This window comes from Trichechus manatus, unplaced genomic scaffold (genome assembly GCF_000243295.1).
Source record: "Trichechus manatus latirostris isolate Lorelei unplaced genomic scaffold, TriManLat1.0 scaffold00018, whole genome shotgun sequence".
Taxonomy (NCBI): domain Eukaryota; kingdom Metazoa; phylum Chordata; class Mammalia; order Sirenia; family Trichechidae; genus Trichechus; species Trichechus manatus.
The window spans coordinates 3,645,763-3,662,323 of NW_004443954.1; the positions used below are offsets into that span (position 1 = coordinate 3,645,763).

General features: G+C 39.5%; 1 protein-coding gene across 3 annotated transcripts in view; it reads left to right on the forward strand.

Annotated features, from left to right (window-relative positions):
* The first annotated feature begins 74 nt into the window (after nt 1-74).
* Nucleotides 75-16,561, forward strand: part of ELOC (elongin C) — a 26,519-nt gene continuing 10,032 nt past the window's right edge. The window contains exon 1 of one of the 3 annotated variants that reach the window (XM_023727733.1): nt 75-645. The gene's annotated coding sequence lies outside the window, so the exon portion shown is untranslated. Of the gene's footprint in view, nt 744-16,561 lie in introns of all 3 variants that reach the window. The other 2 variants (XM_004372521.2, XM_004372520.2) reach the window with 2 other exon arrangements.

Sequence of the window (16,561 nt, forward strand, 5' to 3'; positions counted from 1 at the left end):
AGCAATTCCGGGGTTGGGAGGGAGGACGTGGGGGTGGAGGGCGTGGTTACTTGTCAGTAAACATTGAACAGTACCGGGAAGAAAGGAAGTGAAGGCAGCTATTTGCACGTGCAGTTCTGATGTTTTTCCACATCACTGCAACTTTTCACAAAGGACAGAGTCTACTTCGTAAAGAGTACGATCTTTTTCGGATACAAACCGCACTTTTCAACCTTTCCTCTGAAGACAGCTCCCCCATCTCCAGACGGACCACAAACCAGAGGCAGGCACGACCTCTAAAAACACTCAATCTTAACAGGGAAAGTGAGAAACTACAAGTCCCAGAATGCTGTGCTGCCTCGGGCCCCGACCGCCTCTCTGATAAGGATGCTGTTCCTTCAGAAATCGGAGCCGGATTGGCGCTGCATGCTGGGACTCAGAAGAGCCAGAATCGGATTGGTTGAGATTTGGTAGTGAACGCCGTTCTCCTAGGCTGGTTTGTGGAAATGTAGGAGAAGGGAGTGGACGCTGGGCACTTCCGCCAGACGCAAGCCGGCGACAAGCTCAGTGCGTTCCGCCTCACCAGGTACTAATCCCTAGCGTGTTGGCACAAGCGACCGTGACCTGGCGGAAGTAATTCCTCCAGCTGCCCCGGAACCCACGGCGGTAGGCAGCTGGGGTTGGGGGGGCGGCCCTGGAATAGGGGCTGTGGCGGTGCGTGGGGGCCCGGCTGCGGTGGCCTGCGGTGGCTACGGCACTGACGAGTGAGTCTCGGGTTGGATTGGAAACGGTGCTCCGGGACCGCGTGAAGGAGGAGGGAGACTCGTACGGGACGCATTCGCAACCCCTCTTCCCACCCCTTCCCATTTGGGCGGGGAAGAAACGGAAGCTCTTAACCTCCCCGGGCCTCCCCAACTCCTCGTGTGGGGGAGGGGAGAAGAGGGCGGCGGGACCTTTCCTGGCGCCTTTCGGTGGGCTTGGAAAGGGCTGGAAGGAGGGGCTGTGCCGGCGAGACTGGGCCTTCTCTGGACTGAGCGCAGAGAGGGGGGAGTTAGGAGCATGGTAGCACAGTCACTTTTCCATTTGGCTTTCCCGTGTGCGCTCAAATTCGTTGTTTTTTTGGAATCAGTCCCTGGTCCCAGGGGAGGGCCCTCGCTCCTTACAGCTGCGGGACCCCGAGAAGTTTACTTTCTAAGCAACTTGTTGGTTGATTTCTACCCGACTTGGCGGGTTGGATCGTTTGTGCATTTGCCTCCTAGTCCTGTTGTCTGAAAGGAGGTATCGGGTGTCAAGTACAGTTAGGGTTGAGTTTGCTTTGAGAAACTAACATCTATGTAGTGAATGTAACATAGCTGTGGAATTTGTGACCTTATTAGTGCAAGCATTTCTACTCTGCATAACTTCAGTGTAGAAACCAACTGAAATCCTTTGAAGTGTTAGAACCTCTCTTTCAAAGTGCTGTATGTATATATATATATTTTTTTGATCCCCAAATAGTTTTTTCCTTTTCTGTTAAGTGGACTAAAATGGTAAGTTTCTGATCTCGTGTATATTATAATTCACGTTATTGAAACATCGCAGTTCACATGTGGATTCATTTATTCAGGGAATATAATGGCAAGGAAATAGCTATGGGCCCTGCCATCATGGATATTTATTAAATACTTATTGCCAGTTATGATTTGGGGTTTCTATGTAATTTTTAAACGGTTATGCCTTTTCTCCTTAAATGTAAAGTTTATTTAGTAACTACCATTTACCTAGTAACTATCAAATATATATATAAATTTATTTCAAACGGAGGGAGCTAGTTTCATCACCAGATGGTCATATAATTAGGCAGTAGTTTGCAGTCAGAAGAAGTTATGGTCAGCCCTGTCTGTCAAGTTCTAAAGTAATTTTGTGTCTTCTAAAATGCTTGTTTTTGTTTTGTTTTGTTGGTAGATTTTTAAGTACTAGAAAAATAATCAGGAAAACCTTTGAATTTAAAGTCATACATGTTAAAGCATTTCAGCAAGCCTGTCCTAAGTGCTTTACTCTTCCAATAAAAAGCCCATCCAGTGATGCCTTAGGAAAATGGCAGTACCATTTGTTCAAGAAATATCCTTAAGCATCTCCTATGTGCCAGGCACTATTCTAGACACTGGGGTTATGATTAACACTAAGTCTCTGTTCTTGTGAAGATTGAAGGCAGAGTGTGTATATGTATAATTAAATATGATTTCAGATAGTGATATGAAGAAAATACAGTGACTGGGGAGGGAAGTTGTCTAATTTGAATATGTTGGTCAAGAGAGGCCTTCTTGAGGTGTTTCTAAATGATGAGGAAGAGTTGAGGGAAGAGGTTTTCAGCCAGCAGGAACCAAATGCAAAGACCCTGAGGTGAGAGGGAATTTTCACCTATTCAAGAGGCCCCTGTGGCTAGAGCATACTGAAAGAAGAGTGATGGGAGACGAGATCAGAGTGGTTAGCAAGGATTAAGTAACATGGAACCTTACGTTGTGTGCCTTTGAGTCAGTTCCGACTCAGTAGCAACCCTGTATGACACAGTAGAACTGCCCCGTAGGGTTTCCTAGGCTGTAATCTTCATAGAAGCGGGTTTCCAGGTCTTCTCTCCTGCGCAGTGGCTGGTGGATTCAGTGGTGAGTTCAAACCACTGACCTTTCCCTTAGCAGCAGGCTGCTTAACCATTGCACCACCAGGGCTCCTTTGGAACCCTATAGTCCTTGGTAAAGACTTTTGTTTTTGTTCTCTCTGTAATGAGAAGCCATTGTAGGATTTTGTGCATGGGTGTGACATCTGATTTATGCTTTAGATGACTGGCTGCTGGGTGACTAGACCAGGTGGGAGGGAAATGAGGAAACTAGCTCATAGGAAGCTTTTGTAGTAGTTAAGTTGAAATATGGTAGTTTGACCTAGAGGTGTAGAATTAGAAGTTAGTGAAAAATGGTCCAATTTGGAGTGTAATTTGAAGATGGAGGCAGATAGTCTTGTCTTAACCCATAGGATTTTACTTTTTTTTTTTAAGCAGTCACTGTTTTGCCTGAGCATCTGGATGAACAGTAGTGCCATTTACTGAAATGAGGAGACTGGGGAGGGAGCAGCTTTCTGAAAAATAATCAGAACTTCTGTATGGAACTTACTAAGTTTGATAACTATTAGGCAGTGGAGTGAGTGTGCAGTTGGACGTCTACGACTGGAGCTCAGAGGAGAAGTCAGGCGAGGGAGATAATCTGAAAGTCCTATTATAGATGATACTTAAGACCTATGGACTTGAGGACATCAAGTAGACAGTGTTATTGGAGATAGGGCAGACCACTGGGAGCACTCCAGTCAGAAGAAGCAAAGCAGCAGAAAAGCAGAAGGGTGTGACATCTGGAACACTAAAGAAAAAACAATGTTTCAAGAAAGAAGGAGTAGTCAGCTTTGTAGAAGGCTGCTAAGAATAAAATGAGGATTAAAAACTGACCATTTGACAAAGTGAAGTAGTTGGAATTCTGTTAGAGTCCTCTCAGTGGACGGTTGGGGCGGAAGTCTAATTGGAGTGGGTTAAAGAGAAATGGGACGGGTGTGTGGGGGGGTGTTACAGCATTTTGGTTGATGGAAATAATGGCAGGAGCAGAGTCCTTGGTTAGATGGTGAATTGGGGTAGAGTGAATGGGGGTGTTTAAGTGAAGGATTAACCTTGGGTAGGAAGGTCAGTTTTTATTCAACTTTCGACACAGGAGAGAGGACAGAGTGTGTGATATACAGATGCAGGTAGACTGGAGGTGGAAAGACAAGGTAATTGAAGTGATTTGTTTCATTCTTAGTGAGATAAGTGACTTTATCTGGGTGATGGGGAGAAGGGTGTTGGAGGTTTAGGAGAAGGTGTAATTTTCTCAGAGTAGCAAAGCCAGTTTACTTGGGTGATCACAACTCCAAGTGCCTGTTTATAGTCTGTGGTCATAAACTTAAAGTTGAGACCAGTCAAATCGGTTGTTTTTTCTCCATCCGCATTCAGTTCCTTGGTTGAGGCCTGAACTAAGCAGAGAATTGAATTTAGCCAGGATTGGGATTTTGGCAGGTAGATAAAGCAGACGAGTAGAGGGCAGGGGAGAGTTAAGGGTACAAGACATTTGGTTTTTCTATTTATTTGTAGCCCGTCATTCTAAAGGTTCTTTTAAATTATTTTATAATATACATAACATAATCTGTAATTCAACATGTACTATAAATTGAGAGTGTTTGCTCATAGTTTTTTAAACCAAAACAAAGGAGTTTGGATAACATTGTCTATTTATAGGGAGACGAGGCAGTTTACAGGGGTGAAGCAGCCTGACTCATTTGGAACACACATAGCCCTTAAGTTCTGTTTTGGGAGAAGGAGAGGCGACTCTGCTTAATAAAGATAAGTTGGAAGTTATAGGCAGTTGTTGTAGGGGGAGAAGGAATTCCATTTCAGAGGGATTCAGTCATAAAATGTTATAGCTGGAAAGAACTTTTAGACACAGTTTAGCCCAGTTCCTTCATTAGGGAAATGAGGAAACAGAAGTCTTGCCACTTAACCTTTCTGGGTCTCCAGAGGAGTATCTAGCAGAGAGTAGAAACTCAGATGTAGGGATAGGTTTGGGTCAACATAAAATAGCCAGTGAGATCATTTGAGAGGACTAGTACCAGTTCTCAACTTCTTTATGGTTAGAGACTCCTTAGAGAATATAATGAAAGCTATGGACACTTCCTTTCCCCCTAAAAAAACAAAAAACAAAAAAAACACTGTACACATACACAAAAGTATATATACAAAATCAAGGATCCAGGATTCTTCTGTATCTTATCCATGAACCTGTAGGGATGGGAGGACTGCAGGTGAAGAACCCACTAGAACGGGATCAGCAAACTATGTCCCAGAGGTCAAATCTGTCAGCATCTGTTTTTGTGCTGCCCGCAAGCTAATAATGTATTTTACATTTTTTAATGGTTAGAAAAAATTAGGAAGACTGCCAGGTATTTCATGACGTGAAAATTATGTGAAATTCAAATTTTTGTGCCAATAAATAAAGTTTTGCTGGCACATAGTAGCCACACTCAATTTATGTCTTGTCTGTGGCTGCTGTTTTCATACTCCATTAGCAGAGTTGTGTAGTTGTGACAGAGATATTATGGCCTATGAAAGATAAAATATTTACTGTCTGGTCCTTTACAGAAAGTTTGCTGACCCCTACACTAGAATGTAAGTTCCAGAGGGCGAAGTTCTTTGTTTTGTCCAAGGATTTTAACCCAAGTATCTAGAACAGTGCCTGTCACATAGTAGGCGCTCGGTACATATATGAATGAGGGCATGAATTTCTGGTTTATAAATAGAATTGTAATGGCTAGTGTTTTAACGTGTTTACTGTGTGATAGGCACTGTTCTAAATGTTTCATATATAAACTCTTATTTTTCAAAACAATCCTATGAGACCAGTTGCCCATTGCATTGACTCCAACTCATGGCAACCCCATGTGTGTCATAGTAGAATTGTGCTCCATAACCCTATGAAGTAGATGCTGTATTATCATTTTCCAGTTGAGGAAATTGAGGCTCAGAAAAGTTAGATAACTTTCCCTAGATTACATGACTAGGAATTGGCAGAGGAGGATTCTAAAGCAGGCTGCTTTTAAGTACTACATTATGTGAATGACTGAATTCAAGTCTTAGGAAATGATAGGAAACAAAAAGAATGGTTAGGCAGGAGAGCTGAAACAGAATAGTGTAGTAAAGAAGCAATATTTGCCGGTCCTAGTCGTATACTGCACTTTCAGGACCCACATCTTGATCCATGTCTTAACCTGTCTTCCTTTTCTGTCACTGTTTTCCCTGTTGGAGGCTTAACTCTCCAAGTTGCTCACCTCTTTTCCTATACTCTTTCCTTGATTCACTCCTCCAGCCAAACTGGTCTCTTTGCTAGTCTCCCTCTTTGGAAGGCTCTTCCTTAGATGCCCATGACTCGCTTCAGGTCTCTCTCTAATGTCAGTGAGGCCTTTCCTCGCCATCCCATATGAAATAGCAACCCCCACCTTGCTTCCCTCTCCTCATTCCCTATCTCCCTTACCCTGCTTTATTTTTCCCCATAGCATGTCTTGCATCTCACATATTTTGTCTTGGTTTACTGTCCCTACTCTGCTCTCCATGAGGTTAGAATCTTTGTCATGTTCATTCCTGTGTCCCCGGTGCCTAGGACAGCACCTTCCATGCTAGCCCTCAGTGAGAATTTCTTGAGTGAATGAATTTTTAAGCTAAATTCCAACAGTGTGGAGCTACTTTGTGTGCCCCCAAGCTTTCTGACTTGGCTCGTACTGTTTACTTTGCCTGGAATGCCTCTCCTTCCATCTCTGCCTGCTAAAACACATCCATCCATCAAGACCCAGATCACAAGCTGCTTTCCTTTTCTGGCTGTTCACTTAACAGATTTCCTGCTGTAAATTTGTAATCCCAGATTTGTTTCCTTTAGAACTACCAGCCTCCTCCTCCTGCTCTTAGTGTGTGCATATCGCGGTGATTTGGATTAAATTTATTATTGGTGTAAGTATCTTTTGAAAGGTTAATCAGACAGAAAACCGTTCTGGATTGATGATGTCTTTGGAATTAAGACTTTCTAAACTTCAGAAATACCATCAATAACTTTTTTTAAAAATCCTTACTCTAGACTTATTTTTTAAATTGAGTTATACTTCACATAGACTGAAATGGTCAATGTGCTATTTAGTTTTGACAAATGTGTTTCAAGATTCAGAGCGTTTCTGTCACCCCTCTACCAGAAGCAACCACTAATATATCACCATAGGTTAGTTTTGCCTATTCAAAAATTCCATGTAAGTGAAATAATACAGAATGTACTTTTTTAGTTTGGCTTTTTCCACTCATTGTAATATTTTTAATCTTCAACTATGTTTTGTGAATCAGTAAATTGTACCTTTTTTCATGTGAGTAGTATTCCTCTCTCTGAGTGTATCACAGCTTATTTATCCATTCTCTGTGGTGGACATTTGGGTAGTTTCTCTTTAACTTATGAACAAAGCTGCTATGAGCATTCACGTACAAGACTTTGTGGACAAATGATTTTTATTTTTCTTGCATAAATACACAAGAAGTAATTGCTAGGTGTTAAGGTAAGGCATGTTTAACTTTTTTAAGAAGAAACTGCCAGACAGTTTTCCGAAATTCTTGTACCATTTTACATTCTTATCAGCGATGTATGAGGGTTCCCTTCACTTCATATTCTCTCCAACATCTGGTTTTGACAGTCTTTTTAATTTCAGCCATTCTGGTGAGTGTGTAGTAGTATTTCATTGTGGTTTTAATTTTCATTTCACCAGTAACTGATGATGTTGAGCACTTTTTAATGTACTTACTGACTGTTTGGAGCCCTGGAGGTACAGTGGTTAAGAGCTCGGCTGCTAACCTAAAACTAAAGGTTGGCAGTTCGAATCCACCAGCCTGTCCTTGGAAACCCTATGGGGCAGTTCTGCTCTGTCCTGTAGGGTCTCTATGAGTCAGAATCAACTCGATGACAACAGGTTTGGTTTGGTATTATTGGCTTGCACAAATTTTTTTTATTTGCTCTGGATACAAGTCCTTTGTCAGATATGTGTTGCAGATATTTTCTCCCAGGCTGTGGCTTGCCTTTTCATTTTCTTCTTGGTGTTTTCTGATGGGCAGACTTTTATTTTGGTGGAATCCAATTAATTTACCCATTTTTTCTTTTATGATTTGTGTTTTCTGTATCTTCTCTAGGAAATCTTTACCTACCCTAATATCACAAAAATAGTATGCATTTTCTTCTGGTAGCTTTATTGTTTTATCTTTTTAGTTTCGTTATATAAATCCTCTCAAATTGATTTTTGTGTACCGTTTGAGGCAGCAGTCAAGGTTCTTATTTTCCATATGGATATCCAGTTGTTCATCTTCATTTGTTGAGTGCATTTTCCTTTCTAGTTGTATGTTTTGATCACTTTTCTTTTCCAGTGTAAGGATTCAGGAAAACCATGTTTATAATTTCTGAAAACAGCTGTAACCTGCCAAAACATTACCCATCATTCACAATGTATCCAGAGACTACTTAACCTCACTGTGATTGATCATTTGTGGCCGGTCTAAAATAGAGTTCTTAAGTATCAGAGAAATGTCTTCTAATCAAAATTCCTAAAGCTGCACAATTCATGACAAGCAAATCACAAGACTGGCATTTGTGAGGGTACGTTGCTAGAAACCAAGGTCCTGTTGATGAGATATGATAATACAGGTGATTATTGGATAGTAACCAAAAACCAAACCCACTGCCATCAAGTCGATTCCAACTCATGGTAACCCTGTAGGACAGAGTAGAACTGTTCCATAGTTTCCAGGGAGTGCCTAGTGGATTTGAACTGCCAACCTTTTGGTTAGCAGCCGTATCTCTTAACCACTACGCCACGAGGGTTTCCAAGTATTACTAAATGACTCATTATTTTAATAGTAAAAGCTTGTCCATTTGGAACAACATTTAGGTTGTTACTGATTGTTAGCTATCAGAAACAGATTGAAAACTCAGGTCAGTGTTTTTACTTTAAATGACCTACTGGAATGTCTTAAGTAAAAGCAGAGAACTTCCCTGTTTGACCCACTGACTGCCACTGAGGACAAAATTGGTTCTGAAACTCAAGGGAAGTTTTAGAGCAAGTTTTAATCCTAGGAGATTTGAGGACATTATCACATAATTAACATTTTCAGATAACTAAATTAGAAAGTTAATGCAATTCCAGAAACTTGTACAGGAATCATGTTTTAAACGTTTTCATTTATAATTAACAAGCTATGGTAGTGGATATAAAATTGTGAGAGTGATGTGTTAGCTGTGGTTTCATTATCATAATCTCATAAAACATGGGTATGTCCTGGAAGTCTTTAAAATGAAAATTACTTTAAACATTGCAATTTGTGTTGATTAAATTCTGTTATGAAAGATGGAATATATCTCCTTCCTTAGTCTGTCTCTCCCCAAAAATATTCCAGTAAGCTTAGATATTTTCTAGAAAGAATAATGTTAACTGTGGTTGTCTAAAAGTGCTAAGCTTATTAAATGCCAACATCAAGAAAAAACATGAATCATCTTGGTCAAAGCATTGTGTCATTGAATAACGTCATCCTGTTAGAAAGCTCAAGATAACGCCATCTAAATATATTTGGCAGATAACGTTATTGTGTGAAACTCCACTTCGGTAACATTGCCATGGAGCTACCCTGTGGAGGTCATTGTGCTGAATTTGTGGGTCATAAATAGAGAACCTCTCTGCCTTGTGGAAACTTACTGCTAGTTAGACAAAATACTTGTACATAGAAAGATACTAAGACAGCTAGGAAACATTTATATCTAATAGCGAAGAAAACTAGAAATTGCACAGTGGAGGAACAAAAGGGGAACCAACAAAATACATGGAGTCAGTTCCGACTCCAGTGACCATCTAGGACAGAGTAGAACTTTCCCATAGGGTTTCCAGGGCTGTAATCTTCACAGAAGCAGACTGCCACGTCTTTCTCCTGTGGATCTGCTGGTGGATTCAAACCATTGACATTTCAAGTTAGCAACCGAACTCTTAACCACTGCACTACCAGTGTTCCATAAGCAAAAAGGGAATGGGGGGACTATTTGCTAAAACTGTTAAGACTACCTACACAAGAAGTAAAAAAATATAGAAGCATTGTTATCAATTGAATAGGCCAGAATGAGAATTTCAGCTCTTCCTGAGACTCATAAATTCAACCACAGTGTAAGCACATGCTAGAGGCAGAATATTTTGATGTGTTACTATAAAATGGGATTGCATGCATCCTAATCTCTGTCAATTTGCAGTACATGGCCAAAGCCTCTCTTGCCTCTTCAGTTAGATAATTTTGGGTTGATATAATTTATTTTGTTTTCTAAATTACATTCTTACATGTAGTTAGGAACTGATTACCAGGCTGACCATTGTTTTGATCATGACCTGCTTGGTTCTACACAATTATTTGTTTCCTTTAAAAAGATCTATTTTAAATCATAACTGGAGTATACAAATAGATTCTCCTTATAGAAAAATGAAAATATTTCAGATAAGGCTACATTCTGTAGCTACTCCTGTCTTTCCCAATTTCCACCCCAGTGGTGAGCATTAGTATCCATTTGGAGAGTATCTTTCAAGACCTTTTTCTACCTGTTTACATTTTCAAACAAGTATTTTTTATGCATTTTTATGCAATGTAGATATATAATCTACAGAAAATGTAAGATTAATAGGTGAAAGACCACTTGTTTTACATAAATGGCATCAAACTGCCTATCTTTCTAATCTGCTTTTTAAAAAATTAACAGTTTATCTCAGTAGTCTTTCCTTGTCATTACATATATAAATTTATCTTATTTTTCACTGCCCCATAGAATTTCATAAATATGGATATGCTGTCTTTAACTTTCTCTAATTGGTAAACCTTTTAGGGTTTGTCTTTCTCAGTACTACTATAACAGAAACACAAGTGGGTGGCTTTAACAAGCAGAAACTTAAATTCTCACAGTTTAGGAGGCTAGAAGTTCGAATTCAGGGTACTGCCAGCTCTAGGGGAAGGCTCTGTCTCTCTCTGTCAGCTCTGTCTCTTTTCAGCTTCTGTTCCTCGGATCCTTGGCGATCTTCCTGTGGCCTGGCACCTACTGCCATCTGTGCTTCCTTACTGCTGTGTCTGATCTGCTCCTTTTATGTAGCACGAGTGATTGTCTTTAAGACACACCCTACACTGATATAGGTTCGTTAACATAACAAAGAACCCCTGTTACCAGATGGGATTGCATCCACACATATAAAAACCCATTGTCTTCAAGCCCATTCCGACTCACAGTGACCCTATAGGATAGAGTAGAACTACGCCATTGGGTTTCCAAGGATCTGCTGGTGGATTCAAACTTGACCTTTTGGATAGTAGCTGTAGCTCTTAACCGCTGTGCCACCAGGGCTCCACCATAGAAGGTACTCTACTGTATGTGCTCATATCTGAACATACTTCAGATCTGAACATGTATCATAGTTAGGATTTACAACACATATTTTTAGGAGACACATTTCACTCCAGAACAGGGTTTTTTTAGTTTTTCTTTTATGCACATATTATGATCAATGTCCTTCTCCTTGCCTTTGAGCACAATGCTAGTGTTTTTCTATGGTGAATAAACCAACAAAAAAACCAAACCCATTGCTGTCGAGTCTATGCCGGCTCGTAGCGGATACCAAGAAGTAAAATCACGAGCTTCCTGATGTATGTGTTTAAGATTTTGATTGTTTCTGCTGCTGTGCTTCAAACTGTTGTGCCACTTAGTGTCACCCATTTCCCCTTTCTGCCAACCTCGTAGCAAGTTTTAAAGCTTTAACTATTTTACTGGCTATTGTTGGGATCAAGCTTTTTTATACTTTTGTGTAAGCTGTTTGTATGTTTTCTTCTACTATTTTTCCTGAGTTTGCTAGTTTTTTTACATTTAGTTTTTTAATCTGTAGTTTATATGTTTGAGCACTGGCAGGGATCTGGCCTTATTTTTTTCCCAAGTAAATAGCCAATGTAAAAAAGTACAAAGAATGAATTTGTAGCTGCTGCTATGATCTATTTAAAAAATCGAAGCAACTCAACTCAAAACCTAATAGAATAAGAGAGTTCTACAAAAATGATAGAATAAAAAGTCAACTTACTGAATTTAAACGCTTTTGAAACACCAGCAATAACCTTTCAGAAAGTATAATAGGAAAACAGATCCCACTCATAGTAAGAGCTATAAAGTACCTAGAAGTAGACCTAAAAAGATATGTATAAGAACAAAAGGGGGAACTTTCCCAACCATAGGGAGCCCTGGTGGCACAGTGGGTCAACTCTCAGCTCCTAACCTAAAGGTTGGCAGTTCGAACCCACCAGCCACACAACGGGAGAAAGATGTGGTAGTCTGTTTCTGAAAAGATTATAGCCTTAGAAACCTTAAGGAGCAATTCTACTCTGTCCTCTAGGGTCACTATGAGTCGGAATTGACTCCACGGCAACGGGAAAAACAATGCCCAACCATTTAGTAAAACATGTTTATCAAACTATTGTAATTAAAACAATGGGGTATTGGTCAGGTATAAATGAATTAATGCAACAGAGCAAAGTCTAGAAATCCACATAGCAGTATAATCTATGATAAAGGTGACATTTCAAATCAGGAAAAGGATGGCCTATACAAAAATCTTTTTGAGGGTTCAATGATAATAGATTGAAAACTGATTTTGGTGTAAGGCCTAGGCTTACTTGGAATTTCTAACTCTTTGTTACTAAAAACTGTAGAAGAGTAATGTTTGTATGTAATGCTCTAAAAACACATGATGTATGACATCTTAGGCCTTTGTTCATGCGGTTTCTTCCTCCTAGAACTATTCTCAACCCATTGCTCGCTGACCACTGCTTTTCCCTGCTGGATTCATATTCCCAGGATTTAGCTCAGTCATGAAGTAGATAATCACATGTTCAAACTGAGGTCTTTGTTACCCCAAACTTAGATTTCTAGAGTTAATTTATAGATTAAGTCCAAACTTAATCATATTTTTAACTTCCACTTGAGAATTGGGAAATTTCAACCCTAAATTTTATACCCTGGTGGTGGCGGAGTATCTCCCTCTCCCCCTCTGAATCTCTGTTGTATAAATGGTGGAATTGACTTACTATATTAAGAACTCTGTAGAGAAACTGTTGCTACCCAAAGGGCTTCTAGATGTGACATTGCTTGGTTGCTTAGCTACTGCTAGTTAATAAACATCCTAAGATGTTTACTCAGGAGATTTTCCAGATAGAAACATTGACCCTTGAGATTCTTGTGTATCTAGCTTTTCTAGCATTTTTTTCTTTTTTTAAAAGAATGGTTAGAAACAATGTGAACAGAGAAAATAATGACTTTGGAGAGTTTTTAAATTGCCTACTATCATCATAAAATGGCATAGTACTCTTTAGTTTTAGAGAGCTATCTAACTTTGGATGTTTTATCAGAAGGGACCAGTTTCTGGAGAAGGACATCATGCTTGGTAAAGTAGAGGGTAAGCAAAACGAGGAAAACCTTCAATGAGATGGATTGACACAGTGGCAGCAACAGTGGGTTCATACATAACAGTTGTGAGGATGACTTAGGACTGGATAGTGTTTTGTTCTGTTGGACATAGGGTTGCTTTGAGTCAGAACCGATTCGATGGCACCTAACAGCAAGAGCAATCTAAGGATTTATATCAGCAGCTTTCAGGAATAGAGGTTTTAGTGGAGTCAGAATTTTTTTCTGTAACTATGGAATAATGGAGTATGGGCCCTGAAGTCAAACCTAAAAAAAAAAACAAAAACCCATTGCCACTGAGTCAGTTCCAACTCATAGCAACCCTATAGGACAGAGCAGAACTGCCCCACAGGATTTCCAAGGCTGTAAATCTTTAAGTAAGCAGACTGCCACGTTTTCTCCCACGTTGCTGCTAGTGGGTTTGAACTGCCAACCTTTTCGCGCCGTGCCACCAGGGCTTTTTAAACACTTGCGTGAGCAAGTAGCAGCCTTTGTGTTTCCTTATCTCTAAAATGGGGATACTAGTTCCTCTGTGGAAGTGTGGTTTTAAAATAAGATAAGATTGTAAGACATTTCATGTAATGTTACCACTTGTTAGGCACTCCGATTATTGGTAATAATAGTACATCACCATTGCTGCCATCTTCTTTGCCTTATCTGACATTAGAAATCGTTCTTTAAATATCTCCCTTCGTGCTTTGTGAGTGCTCTAGACTAAGAGATAGATTGCATTTCTAATCCCACCCTATCACTTCTTGGAACAAATTATTCATGATATTATTGTTTTTTAAGATGAGGGATTAGATTGGTTATCTCCAAGTTCCTTTCCTGCTCTAAAATGTTATGGTTCATTTTCTTGGCCCTTCTGTGAAGTCTAGAATTAAAATATTAGCCGAGATACTTAGGTAACGCTGTTTTCCTGATAGCCACATAAACAGAATACTGTACAAATGTAATCCTCCTCTGAAGAACTGCTGTAATACACTGTGAAAATACGAATAACTGAAAACGAGATCTTTCCCTTTAGCAATCATCTTGTTTTTTAAAATTGAAGATTTCTCAAAAAATTGTAATTTTTCTTTTCCAAATCATTGTTAAATTTCTGGACCTTGGTGGCCTGTCTGCAGAAGAAATGAATGATTTCTTCCATTATAGATGTGGACATGTATGTAGGAAGAGGGCAAGCCTTGTCTTTTCATTCTCCTGAAAGCTGCTTCATGTTCTTGGCTATGTTATGTTGTCATCCATTCAACAAATATTTGATTTGTGTCTACCAGTATATAGTAGATAAAGGATATAATGTAAGGTAATCTACCTTCAAGTCAGTTCAGAACTTAAGAAACAATGCTATGTATATTTTGTTGTTGTTAAGAATCTATACGGCAAAACATACACCAATTCAGCAGTTTCTACATGTACAATTTAGTGACACTAATTACATTCTTCGAGTTATGCAGCTATTCTCACCCTACTTTTCTGAGTTTTTCCTCCCTCATTAACATAAACTTACTCTCCCCTGAGGTTCCTGTCTAATCTTCGGAGTTGCTTTTGACAGTTTGATAGTTAGATAGTTATAGATAGTTCTAAAAAGAGCATAATGTTCAAGGCAGACATTTTTTACTAGTTAAGCTTAACTGTTGTTTGGTTTTAAAAAGACTTCAGGGGATATTTTTGGTTTAAATTTTAAAAATTATCTCAGGGCGGTAGTTCCAAGGGTTCATCCAGCCTCCATGGCTCCAGAAAGGCTGTATTCCATGAGAATTTGAAATTCTGTTTTGCATTTTCCCTTGTTTGTTAGAATTCCTCTATAAAGCCCTTCATCAAAATTGAACAATGCTGTGTTTTAAAACTATTGTCAGAATAGGAAAGAAAAAAAAGAACCCAAATCTGTATCTACAACTTTATTGTCCTAGAGGTGATGATCTTTTCTCAGATGTTCAAAAAATTGAGACAGCTTTGTTGTGTTTCAGTTTTCCATGAGAGCAAGGGAATTGAATTATTTTACCTCCTTCCATGGAGGTTTATAACTTGAGATCTGTGGATGGGCTTCAGGAGGTCTGGACAACCCACCCCCCATCACCACCCATCTCACCCCTCCCTACCTCACCCCTACCCTCCAGGGAATTCTATATAAAATGTGTGTACTTCTTTTCTGGGAGGGGACCCTTAGTTTTCTTCAGATTCTCAATAGAGGCCTTTTATTCAGATAAAGAATAAAGAACCACACTGCCTTAGAACATCTTGGTATGGCAGTTGTTTTTTCCTTGATCATTATGGTATATGTGTATATTTTAATGGATTATACTATTTTACATGACTGTTTGTTTTTTAAATACTGTGTTTTTGGTGAAAGTTTACACAGCAAATTAGGTTCCTGTTTAACAATTTATACAGTTTGTTCAGTGACATTGGTTACATTTTTCATAGTGTTTCAACTTTCTCATTGTTTCCATTCTGGTTTTTCTGTTTCCAGTAATCTAGTTTCCCTGCCCCCTTACCTTCAGGGCTTTGCTATTGAGTAAATGTTGCCTGTTTGGTCTCATGTAGATGATTTTAAAGGAGCATAGTATTCACAGATGATACAGTTTATGTTATGAATTAGTCTGTTAGCTAACAGGTGACCTCATGAATCAAAACGACAGTATTTGCCCAAAAGCAAAGATGAGAAGGCAGGAAGGGGTAGAAAATGAGGATGAAAGGAAACGGGGAACCCAGGGCGGAAATGGGGAGAATGCTGACACATTGTGGGGAATGAAGCCAAGGCCATGAAATACTTTATGTACAAGCTATCTAATGGAAATCTAATTTGCTCTGTAAACTTTCACCTACTGCACAAAAAAAATTTAAAAAAATAAAGAAAGCCCCACAAAAAAGATGACTTCATGGAATAGTTTTGGTTCAGGGTTTAAAGAGTACCTCAGGGCAATAATCTCAGGGAGTCCTCCAGTCTCAACTCCAATAAGTCTACACTTTTTAAAAATTTGAGTTCTGTTCTCCACAGGAGAAAAGAATCTATCTATCGTGTTCCTGATCAGAACAGTCAGTAGTGGTAGCCGAGCACCATCTAGTTCTTCTAGTCTGAGGGTAGATGAGGTCATGTTTCTTATGCCCTATTAGTCCTGTGGACTAGTTTCTTCTCTGAGTCTTTGGTTTCCTTCTTTCTCTTTTACCCTGGTCACACAGAGACCAATAGTAGTATCTTAGATGGCCACTTGCAAGCTTTTAAGACCCCAGATGCTACTCACCAAACTAAGATGTAGAACATAAACTTTACATACTGTATTGTGCCAGTTGACTGAGTTGTCCCACAAGACTATGGTCCTAAGCCTTCAGACCCCATAAACCAGTCCCATGAGGTGTTTGGTTAAGTCTAAGAAGTATCCATGTTTGTCCCCATGTGCTTTATTGTATATATGAATATATATGGATGCATACACTTATATTTCCACATCTCTATATAGATACATCTGTATATGCCCATATAAACACGGAACCACGCT